The sequence below is a fragment of the Rhinolophus sinicus genome, chromosome 18 (assembly GCF_057876585.1).
Source record: "Rhinolophus sinicus isolate RSI-liver-muscle chromosome 18, RSI-T2T, whole genome shotgun sequence".
Lineage (NCBI taxonomy): Eukaryota > Metazoa > Chordata > Mammalia > Chiroptera > Rhinolophidae > Rhinolophus > Rhinolophus sinicus.
The window spans coordinates 23,932,055-23,944,205 of NC_142518.1; the positions used below are offsets into that span (position 1 = coordinate 23,932,055).

General features: G+C 36.2%; 1 protein-coding gene across 8 annotated transcripts in view; it reads right to left on the reverse strand.

Moving 5' to 3' along the window:
* Positions 1 to 12,151, reverse strand: part of DMD (dystrophin) — a 2,122,179-nt gene that overhangs the window by 1,262,548 nt on the left and 847,480 nt on the right. The gene's annotated exons all lie outside the window — the stretch shown is intronic.

Here is a 12,151-nt window from a genome sequence, read left to right on the forward strand (position 1 = left end):
TGCAATCTGTCGTTCTCAGGCGGAATGTTCCTCCTGATCTCATTATATAGTTCAAGAGATTTGGTTTACTCAGAATAGAGTCATCGTCATCACAATCCAATTCAAGACAGATAATCCACTTCCACCAATGAGACACAGATACAGTCTGTTCAGAATCAGCTCCTTTTCAAAAAGGGAATTTTCGATAACCGTCTGCTTAAGGATTTACTGGAATACTATTTCAACCAGTTTTTCATAGTCTTTTTCCCCCTACTTTCTTTCACAATTTGGATTATGGAAATTGCTTGTACAATTGGATCTGAGGTGCTGCCGAAGTAGAACAAATACTAAGTAATCCTAACATGGCTGCGATTAATCTTGATTGTTACAGTAAGTATGATTACAATAACTTAACACTTTTCAAGTATAAATAGTTATGGTGAACAGACTGCAGAGTCTCCCTTCAAGGATCTGTTCGCCGTTAAAAGAATAATCATAAAGGTAATGAATGGAACAGGCAACTTTTCGAGAATTCCTTAAGTTATGCATCATTTCAAGTATTTTGCGTTATTATACAATATATAGGCATGATTGATTATCTGGTAAAATAGAACTATCCTTCCCATGTACCATGAATGGGGTTTTAAAAGCGATCCTGCTTTCTATATTACATAAGAGTATTAGACCACACACAAAAATTAACTCAAAATGGATTAAAAACTTGAACATAAAACCAGAAATCATAAAATGCTTAGAAGAAAACATAGGCAGTAAGATCCATGACATCAGTCTTAGCGATGTTTTTGTGGATTTGACTCCAACAGCAAGGGAAACAAAAAATAAATAAATAAACAAATGGAAAGGAGGAAACAGCAAAGGAAATCAAACAGCAAAGGAAACCATCAACAAATCGAAAAGGCAACCTACCGATTGAGAGAAACTATTTGCAAGTGATATATCTGATGAGGGATTAATATCCAAAATATATTTTAGAAAGCATACAAATCAACATAAAAAAACAACAACCACCTCATTAAAAAATGAGCACAAAATCTGAATAGATATTTTTTTCCAAAGAAGACTTAGAAATGGCCCACAGGTACATGACAAGATGCTTGACATCACAAATTTTACAGGAAATGCAAATTAAAACCACCATGAGCTGTCACCTCACACCTGTTAGAACTGCTATCATCAAAAAAACAAGAAACAAGTGTGGAGGAGGATGTGGAGAAAAGGGAACCTTCATACACTGTTGGTGGGGATGTAAATTGGTACAACAGCTATGGAAACAGTATGGAGGTTCCTCAAAAAAATTCAGAACAGAACTACCTTATGATCCAGCAATTCCACTTCTGGATATTTATCCAAAGAAATCCAAAGCACTAATTCGAAAAAAATATATGCTCCCCTCCTTCAATGCAGCATTATTTACAATAGCCAAGATACGGAAACAACCTAAGTGTTCTTGATTAATGAATGGATAAAGAAGTGGTATATATATACAAGGAAATACTACTCAGCCATAAAAATTATAAAATCCTGCCATTTGTGACATGAATGGACTTTGAGGCTATTACAGTAAGTGAAATAAGACAGATGGAAAATGACAAATACCGTATGATTTCACTCATATGTGGAATATAAAAACAAACACAAATGAACAAACAAAATAACAACAAAAAACTCAGAGGCTGATGACAGATTGGTGGTCACCAGAGGGGAAAAGGGGTAAAGGGAAGGTGAAATGGGTAAAGAGGGTCAATCCTATGGTGACAAATGGAAATTAGACTTTTGGTGATGAACACGATGTAGTGTATACAGGTGTTATATTATAATGCTGAGAAGCTGAAACTTATATAATGTTATAACCCAATGTTACCTCAATCAAAAAAAGAATATTAGATTGTGTGTTCACCACACACAATGCAATATATAGATGATGTATTATAGAAATGTACACTTGAAACCTATATGATTTTACTAACCGATGCCACCCCAATAAGTTTAGTAAATTTTTTAAAAAAGAATATTAGATATTACATAAAGAATATAAATGTTGGCTCTTAAGCTTAAAGATTTTGGACATTCTTTAATAAAGTCAACTTGGAACACAGCATTATTCAAGTGAGAATAAGGCTAAAGGCATCTGGACCAAGGGGGAAAGAGCTGAAATCTCGTGGAATTCAGAATTCTTCTTCAGGATTTTGTCCTAAGCTTTCCTTTCTTTGCATTCTACTCATACCCCTCCTTTTTAAATTAAAGTTTATTGGGGTGACAATGGTTTGTAAAGTTACATAGCTTTCAGGTGTACAGTTCTGTAATACATCATCTATATATCACATCGTGTGTTCACCACCCAGAGCCAGTTCTCCATCACCATATATTTGATCCCGTTTACCCTTTTACTTTTTCAGGCAAAACTTCAACTAGAAGTTGCATCACATCAAAATTCAAATAACACTGCTCATAGCAGGTCTCTGTATGGTAGAAGAAAATGTCTGTAGCCTACCCAGAGTTTCTCCAGAGGAATGGATATTTAATGATAAAATTTCACAATCACAGCATGTAGTAATTGGTTACTCAGGTACTGTTTAAATTTGATCCTTTATCTGGCTACAGGCAAAATCATCTCACCCTTTTGTGCACATCTTTAGAATTTTAATGGGATTGAATAGGATACGATATAGCATAATATTAAACCATACATCTAGTCTCAAAATTATTCTCAGAAATCGAACTTTATCTATTCATAAGAGACTGTGGGTTGAGCAGAATGAAATAGCCTAAGAGATGAGGGTGCAGTTAACCTCATGTGGGTCAGTGCCTGGCCTGGCCTGGCACTCAACAGGAGAAACTGGTTTACACAGATTCTTTGATTAGTTCAGGGAATGAAAAGACCTGATGTCAATCCAAGTTTGCAGAGCTCTTTGAATTAGTCATGGCATAAGCTGCCTTCCATTTCGAGACATCTTATTAGGTAGTCCCTGATAGGATGCCATGCCTATGTATTTTCTAGCACTCTCTGCCCACTTGACCTGTGCTGTCTCACTGAATGGAGTTGGTAGGAAGTCCTGAACCATAATTGAAATTTTGTTGTTGTTCCAGAGTACTGCTCAACTGTTACTTTAAAATGTTATTTCATGCTTTTAGCTAATCCGCTCAGCAGTAAGAGGAATCATAGCTAGACAGAAATAGCAAATATGAGGAGAATTAGAAAGACATTAAAAGACTGGCAATCAGCAACACAATATAAATGTAGAAAATGGAATCCTAATAACGGTTACCAAGAAAAAACATAATGAAAAAACTTTTAATTTGATTTTCAGAGAAAATTCAAAGAAAACTAAGTAAAAAAAAAAAATCAACATACATAAAAATAAATTATTATTCCCTCAAAGTGCTCTGCAATATAAAAGTTTAATGATTTTTTGGCAATGGAAAGTTCTCTTCACAGTGAACTATTCCTCACACTCCTGTATTTAAAATGATTTATTAACCCTTGGGTCCCAATATTACAAACACTTAAATCAGAGTACAGCATGCCTAAGAAACTGTGGAAGAATAAATTTTTCATTCTGGAAGAATGAATTTTTCATGTGAAACAAAAATTGGGAATTTGAACCAAAACAAATGTATTTAAAATGTAAATGCAGTTTTTAAAAAATAGAGAAAAATCTAGACAAATTATCCAACAATTTTTTACAAATCATCATTCATTAAGTGAGCTACATGTTGCTACTATACTTATTAATTTTATTAATAATTTTTATTTCATTGAAGAGGTGACAGGTAAGCTCATGACTGCAAATGAATGAGAAATGTGGGTGTTTTAACTTTTAAAATAGAACTTTCTGAGCAAATTATTATAAAGGCATATTTCCTTTACAGTGAAGTTTTCTAGCCAGCAGCAAATACTTACTAAGCACATAATATTTTGAAGAATTAAACTATAAACATAGTATCTCACTACAGGATGATTGTAACCAAACCAGAAAAATAATCTAGTAGAATGCAAGGATAAAACATTTTTCAGCCAAATATACAAAGAAGAAAAACAATTTATATTGTATGAGTTAAAAAATGTCGGAAGATGCTTTTGTCCAAACTTTCATAACATACACTAACTGCAATGCCTCTTTTGGTCACACACTCCACAGTTAATATATAGATTACAAAAATGTTTACTAAAATAAAGAAATAGTCCTGAGAAAGTTCATTTACAATATAACATGGTTAATTTAAGGCCATAAAAATAACCTTTTTCCCCAATATCTGTGGGATCTACAAGTAGGAATGGGAGAAATTCTGTCATTATTTTGTTTGTTTCTTCTTTTATGAGTGTGTTATTGTTTTTATTTTATTTGCTTTTTTTGGTGGAAAAGGATGAAAAGAGAATTTTTGATGCCTGAGATATGACCGTGGGGGACCAAATGTGCGGAAGTCTTAAAAGGTTTTCATAAGGTATCTCTTGGCTGTGGACTCCCCTGTAGAGGGTGTAAGAGTGAGTGGAATGGAAAGCATGAGAGTGCAAAAGAGAGATATTTGGCTTCAAAGAAGCGTAGGGTGTGGATTTTCTTTCTTTTTCTTTTTTTTTAAATTATTAAATTCAGGTGTACAAAACAAAATGATTAGACATTTACACCCCTCACAGTGTGATAACCCACCAAGTCTAGTACCCACCATACATAGCTATTACAATAATAGAGTGTGGATTTTCTTAAAAATTGGGATTCTTCACTGTTGTGCTTTAACTTACGAAGAAAACTTCAGGCTGTTTGTGAAGACAAATTACCTAGAAATGCTTGAAAGTCTATTCATTAATATTTCCAGGAAATAAAGAAGAGCAGATGTCAAATGATTGATTACAAAACAGATTATGTTCATCTTGTAGTGAGCAATGATACACTTATTTGTTTATTTTTTGTTTGTTTATAAGTACTTGACAGTGAGATGTGGACATGCACATGCTTTGATTTCCAGCACCATTTTATTTTCCCTACATAACGAAACATTTAAGACAATGTTAAAATTAAGCCTCATTTCTTTCAGTGATCTTAGTAGATGAACTAAGGGAAACTATGTCCCAAATACTGATGCAAATAAAGGAAAGCAACTACAAATTCTTGAAGTTTCCTCTTGGAGGAGAGCATTAATTTACCTCACCTTGAATGCTGCTACTTTGCATTCAAGGTGAGGTCAATTAATGAGATGGAGGAATAAGGAGTATTTTTTTTAAATTGAAGTTTATTGGGCTGACAATGGTTAGCAAAGTTACATAGATTTCAAGTATACAATTCTGTATTACATCATCTATATATCACACTGTGTGCTCACCACCCAGAGTCCGTTCTTCCATCACCATATATTTGATCCCCTTTACCCTCATCTACCACCCCCTTCCCCCTTACCCTCTGGTAACCACTAAACTATTGTCTGTGCCTATGAGTTTTTGTTTCTTTATTTGTTTGTCTTATAAGAAATAAGCTGTAACCAAATGCTACTCACGTGGCTCTTTGGAAACTAACGTGGAGATCCATGAAAGGCCACTGATCTGTACTATCTGACAGCCACATCTCACTACACAGACAGACCATTCTGACCAAGGAGTTCTATGTCCTGGAGTCTCAAGTTCAGTGGGCCAAGCAACTGATGCAACTCCTTTTCATTTTTCTTTGTCACCTTCTAAGAGGTTTTACTTGGTTCAAGTACCAAGTAATGAGAATACTCAATTGGACTGAATTAGGTTGGTGGATCTGAGAACATTTTTGATTAGCTGCTTCCTCCTAGCCTAATTCTTTTTTAATGTAGGAGTTATTCTGAAGCTCCAATTATTATGGTTATGAATACACGGACTTTATCTGTTATCTTAGAATTTAGGCTATAGTCTTCAACTGAAAACTGGAAGTACGAAGTTCCTCTCATTTTAAAAGATAGAAATGACAAGACTTTTCTCAAAAGGTTTACAAAAGAGGTTGGAAAGCTGGTCTTCCTTCATTACTCCACCAACTCCACTTATTCTAAAACTCTCTGAAGATTTGGGAGAGAAACAAAGTCGGACTGAATAAATGGTCCAGAAAGAGAGTAGGGTGGCCTTTTCTGCTTACTCCTCATGGAGGAATAAAAGGGGATGCTTTAATGCTTCTGCCTGAAGCAAGTAAAGGGAGCGCCAAGACTCCATCATCATCCATAGAGTCTGCAAGTCCAAGGTCGACGGGGGATGGCATCTAATTACCAATTTAAACTCTGCTTATTCAGCTGAATGCTTTATGTGCTTTCTGTGCCTACCTAGGGGTTGAAAAAAGAACTGGAAATGATGGCACAGTGAAGAGAAAGGGCAGTCTGCATTTCCCAATGCATGGTGTGGCAAAAATGTTTCCATAGGTCAAGTGGATACAGAAGACAGTAGCCATATTTGTCCTGTCCAGCAGGAACACAGCTTGTAGAGCAAGATACTCCAGGATAAAGAGGCTTGAAGATACTTTTACAGCGAATGTTTTTGTTGTTAAAGAAATGGTAGGTCAGAAGAGCTTCTGTGAAACCTCTTAGAGAGCCCAGACTTGCAACCCAAATAAAGCCAATGTTTTGTGTCCTTGTAGCCACTGAGAAATTGACCTGATTTGTGGCAATTGCTTCTGTTGTCCCATGAAGCCACAAATACAGTGACTCTCCCTAAATGTAAGTATAAGTAGAAGAAAGGCAAGAGATCGCAATTAGAAAAACTAGCTGGTGCTTCCAGGCTGACATGTACAGGTAATTGCAGGTAAATTGAGAAGGCCTCTAGTGAGTAAGAGGTAGTTGTGTCAACTTGACATTGTTATGTAAATGAACTAGCCATTTGGTACCTCTTAGCTAAGGGTAGTGATTTCCAGCCAACTCAGTAATGTGACAGAGACCTCAGAGTGGAAGACCTATTGGTACTTGTCAATCTCTCCACTCAGGAATTCAGACTCTCGAAATAAAGACATGACGCAGTGTTTCCGGGCTCCCGGACTTTATGTGATGTGTGAGAAGCACATCCATGATGGTCCCTTTTACAGAGCAGCTAAGGATAGCCATATGTGTTGACTATGAATAAAAACTCTTTTCCGTCTTCAGTCAGTTGGTTTCAAATGTAGCATCACTAACATGAAATGATGCTTTTCTGATGCACGTTACAGGTCTCTGCTGAATTCCTTTTACTATAATGTAGGCCCATTATAGTCGGAGGCCAATGTCCAGGTTCCCTTGAAATAAAATGCTCTGGACTCTGCTGGCCACTATGGCCAAACATCAGTGGGGTTAAATTACACTCAGATCAGGTCCCGCTAGAAGTGGTATCTGAGAAACAGGAAAAGTACCCCTCTCTCCTGTGATGGCTGATCCTCTTTCATCCTCTCCATATGCATGAAGATGAACCATATTTATTTTTCATAAATACTGCAAATGATCGCCATGGTCCTGAAGAAGCTGTAGTGCTAGAAGAGTGTATTTATAGGTCCCTGTCACCCTGCTTATCCGCACCACACTGAATAATTCCCCAGGCCTCGCTCAGTCAATTGCTGTACCATTTTGTCCTAAGGCATTACAAGGTTGTCAAACCTTTTGTTCTCCAAGTAGATAAGATAGACAAGACTGCAGATTTGTAGCAAGGGATTCCTGCCAGGGTCTTTGGCTCTGATATGATTCATTTGGCAGCGATGTGCGCCTTGAACAGCAGGGGCAAGATGTAGGGAACAGCTGCTTTTCCTCTGGCTTGCCAAACATGCTGTACGGTTCTCAAGCAGTAGGTGGAGAGTGCAAAAAGAAGACTCGTGTGTGTTGATATGAGCATGGGGAGCAGATAAACACTGGCACAGTGGTACAGTACACTCAATTCCTTGTTAGAGACCAGGCTCTTCTGTCACTGGATGCTCTCCTAAAATATCAAGCTGGTTGAAATAGACAAAAACTGTTTCCTAATTTCCTCTCTTTTCTCTCTGCTCCCTACAGTGGCATCTCCTCATCATCTGTAGCAGAAAGCCATGTTTCTGGAGCTTTTGGGAGTGGGCGAGAAGCGGCCAGGTCTCAGGTGGTGGGCCGTCACCTGTACGGTTGCTGCGCTGTTTGTTGTTAAGTCAGAGATAGCTGAAGGTTACATTGAGGACAATGTCTCCCACAGTCATGCGTCCCGGCTTAGTGTCTTTCAAACTAGCCCCACAGGGAACGTCTCTTCAGGCTAGATTATGGTCCAGAAGAGAGAGGTAGCAGATTGGGGCACAGAGTGCTACACTTTCTATGCCATCAAAGGTTTGCTGTGGTTTCCTAGAAAGTGCTGGTTCTGCTCCAGCAAGGAACTGTGGCCTTGAAAGAAAACCCCTTCCTCCCCCCCCCCCCCCCAGCTTGGTTTAACTGTTCAGGAATTGAAAATGAGCTTCATTTCTGGAATAAAGAGATCACTCAGCACTAACGAGCTGTTTATGGACATGAATAATGAATGGTCCACACTAGGAATGAATCTGAAACAGGCACATTAGCAAGTTGGACTGCCTTATGCAATTCACTGTCAGGTCAAGGTTGAGGTCAGGGTTCCCAAACCTGAATAATCATTAGAATCTAGGGGCACTTTTCAAAATGCATTTCCCAGGTGCAATCCAATTCTACCAAATAAGAAATTGAAAGGGAAATGGAAGGGAATATGTAAAATTCTTATACCCTTCCATCTGTGTAATTTTGATGATTAGTCAGATTTGAAAAGAATTATCAAGAGTGAAGTTTAAAAGAAATGATGCTTTAAATAAGAATTAAATAATAACAGATAGGGAAATATGAGTTTTAGGCTCGTTAGAAACAAAAAGGGTGGAGGGAAGGACAGAATACTATTAAATTGGCCATTTCTTAATGCAGATCAGAAAACAATATTATGAAATTTGGTAAGGCAGAAGCAGTAAAAAGCAATTCTCCAATTTTATTTGATACTCTTAATGGAAACTTCTGAATGAATACGTATATTCTGTGGCTTAATAAAACAGCTTGATTAACTCGGAAAGTATTTTCAATCCTCATCTCATACATGGATTGCTCTGAGATACTAGAACACATTGCAAAGAAACGTTCTTTAATGTTCCTGCTACCATTTCTTTCTTTTTAAAAAATGGACAAGTAATTTTAATGCATACTTGCCTGAATACTAAAGAACAGTTTTGATCATTCAACCCCAAGAATCTATGAAGTGGCTTGAAAAGAAAATCGGTTTTCAAAAGAGCCTAGAGTGATAAAGTAATAAGGACAAGACCGGTGAACATTTACCTTGAGAATAGCATTTTACATTATAGGAATTAAACATTAGTTGTAAATTATGGAGGATCGTATGTAAGTTATATACAAGTTCCATTAAAAGAAAGAGAAAAACTCCAGAAATTCTAGTGAAATTTACATAAATAGTAAAATTAATTTAAAAAAAAATACCACCTCTATCCAAAAATGTATTCCTAAATTTACCAATCCATACTCATTTATTTTATAACTGATTAGTTTGTAGGCCTTAATATCAGATGTTTTTCATTTACATATTGACTCCCACTTTTTCTATTCCAACTTCAGAGGAAAGAGTTCAACCATCAAATTATAAAAATTTAAGGACAAGATACCCCAAAATGAACATATTCATACTTGTTTATAAATATTTTAATGCTCTCCCAAAGCAAAAGACATTAGCCTAGAATGAATATATAAAACTTAAATATTAATTAGGTATTAAAAAGAATACACACACACACACACACACACACACACACCCATACATATACACAAACATACATGTCGTGTATGTGTATTGGTGTGTCTCTTTGTGTCTGAACCAAATAAAGCTAATATGCTATATTTGATATACATTCAGGCAAGAAGATTATAACTACCGCCTTATAAAACATTTCAGAAAGGTGAACGCAAATGGCATATGGGACACTATTTATTGAAATAAGATGAATTATATTTAAAGATATTAGAATTATTACTTACAAAATTAAAAATATAAATAAATTTCCATGATTCTTGGTGAGTAAAAATAAGAATGCAATGCATCTACCATCACCCTTTTTCTTATAAAGGTTACATAATATTTCAGTTCTGGTATCTATAAAATAGACAATCAAACTAAAAATACAAGGTGTGTGTGAAAATATTATTAAAGGAAGAATCAAGTTAACTCACATAATTGATAGTAGGAAAAGAAAGCTACCCTTCTCAGATAACAAAAGAAGATACAGCAAATAGAGGATTAAAAATTATTTTCTAATTAAAAAAATAAAAAGCATATACTCACTTGACTATTTTTCAACCATTAAAGAGGGCTGGACTACTGGGTTTATTACTTTGTGCAAATGTGAAGCAGGTGACTTTTTTTCCCCTTTAAAATGTAATCACTCTTGTCCAATTATTCAATTAAAATTATTATGAGAGCAAGTTACATAGTCCACTACTCAGCTCAAAAAGGAAGTCACCTTGAGCACAGATGTTTGGTATAACTATCTGCTTGCAGTACGATTTTTGTATAAAGATAATAGTTTTATCATAGAGCATTTAACCTAGGCAAGTCAAGATTCAAGACAGCCCAAATCCTTTCTTCCACTGTAAGGAAGGAACAGATTCAAAGAACAAATCCAAAACGTGGAGAAACGTAATCCTAGAAGCTAATCCATTATTAACGCTCTAAGAATTAGATAAAAATCCTACCTTTCAAAATATTAAAGCATTTATCATTGGTTGATAATCCCCAGTGGAATCTCTTTAAACAATGATGTTCTGTTAGAAATGAGTCTAAGTTCTGTAACTCCTGAACAATTTCAAAAGCAATTTAGTTGTAAAATGAACCAAGTATATAAAATGCCAATCAGGGCTGGCATCTTGGGCGTAATGCAGTACTGCATGCTTTGTGTAGTGTTCCCTGTCGCTGTCTTGAAATTCTTAATTTTTCAACACGCAGTCTGCATTGTTTTCTTGTACTGAGGTCTGGAAATTAAGTAGCTGATCCTGGTTACAACAACTTGGGGAAAATGGCCAATAGCCACAAGGTGGAAATAAGAATCCAAACTAAATTGGTAAGTTAGAGAAATAAATTTAAAAAACAACAACATGAAATTCAAATTAGAGGCAACAGGACATGGTGACATACTGGTGGAAGACAAATGAACACCAAATGAGTGACTTCCAAATACGAATATACCTGGAAGATAAGACTCCAAAGACCAGTCTCTGAGTTATTGCAGGCTATGATCAAAGACTTCCTGGAGATACTAACTGAAGATAACGAAATGAATGTCCCTTTTCTTTTGATTGCCCATGTGTCTGTACATATGTGGTTGTGAATAAAATTATCATCTGGCAGAAAACTGTGGGAAAAATTCACATAACTGTTTCCATTGCAAACGATTTTACTACTACTGAATCTACTATTGTTCGCTAACACTTATGCTTATTTTAAGCTGATCTGTACAACAGAAGAGCTCCTGTTCCAAATGCTTTCCGCACTCACTTCCTCAAAGGCACCAATTCTCTATTCTCCCATCCCCACTTCTAATGTCACCAACCCTACACAATTGAAAAAAAGATGTAGCGCCCTCTCAGGCATGGAGTCTTTCCTGAGTCCATTTTCTCAGCCTTACTGCTTTGTGCCTCAAAATAACTTCGTGCTCTCTCAATTTTCTCTTTTCCACTTCCCAGGTCTATCCTTCCATTTTTGCTCATACGTCTTTTCCTGTAAGACCTTGCTCTTAGATATTCAGTATGTATCTCTAGTGGATCTTCCCTCAGATTACGAACATGCTCAAATTTTCACTGTCCTAAAAATCAATAAAACATCTTCTCTATCCTATTACTGAAGTTACTGGCCCTTCTCTTATTTTTTCATCGCCAAACATTTTTTTAACATTGATTTTCAAAGCCATGCTAATTATTTTTTTCCAGCTTTATTGAGATATAATTGACACATAACATTGTGTAAATTGAAGGTGTACAATGTGTAGATCTGATACATTTATAGCTTGCAAAATAATTAACGTAGCTTTAGCTACTGCCTTCATCGCATCACACAGCTACCATTTCTTGCCATCAAACACCCTGAAGAATAATTTGCACTTCCTCCCTCTATGTCACCCCTGCCCACGTCCTCCTTTCCCTCGATTTCATCTCACAGTTGCCCCTCCAGCAACAAACA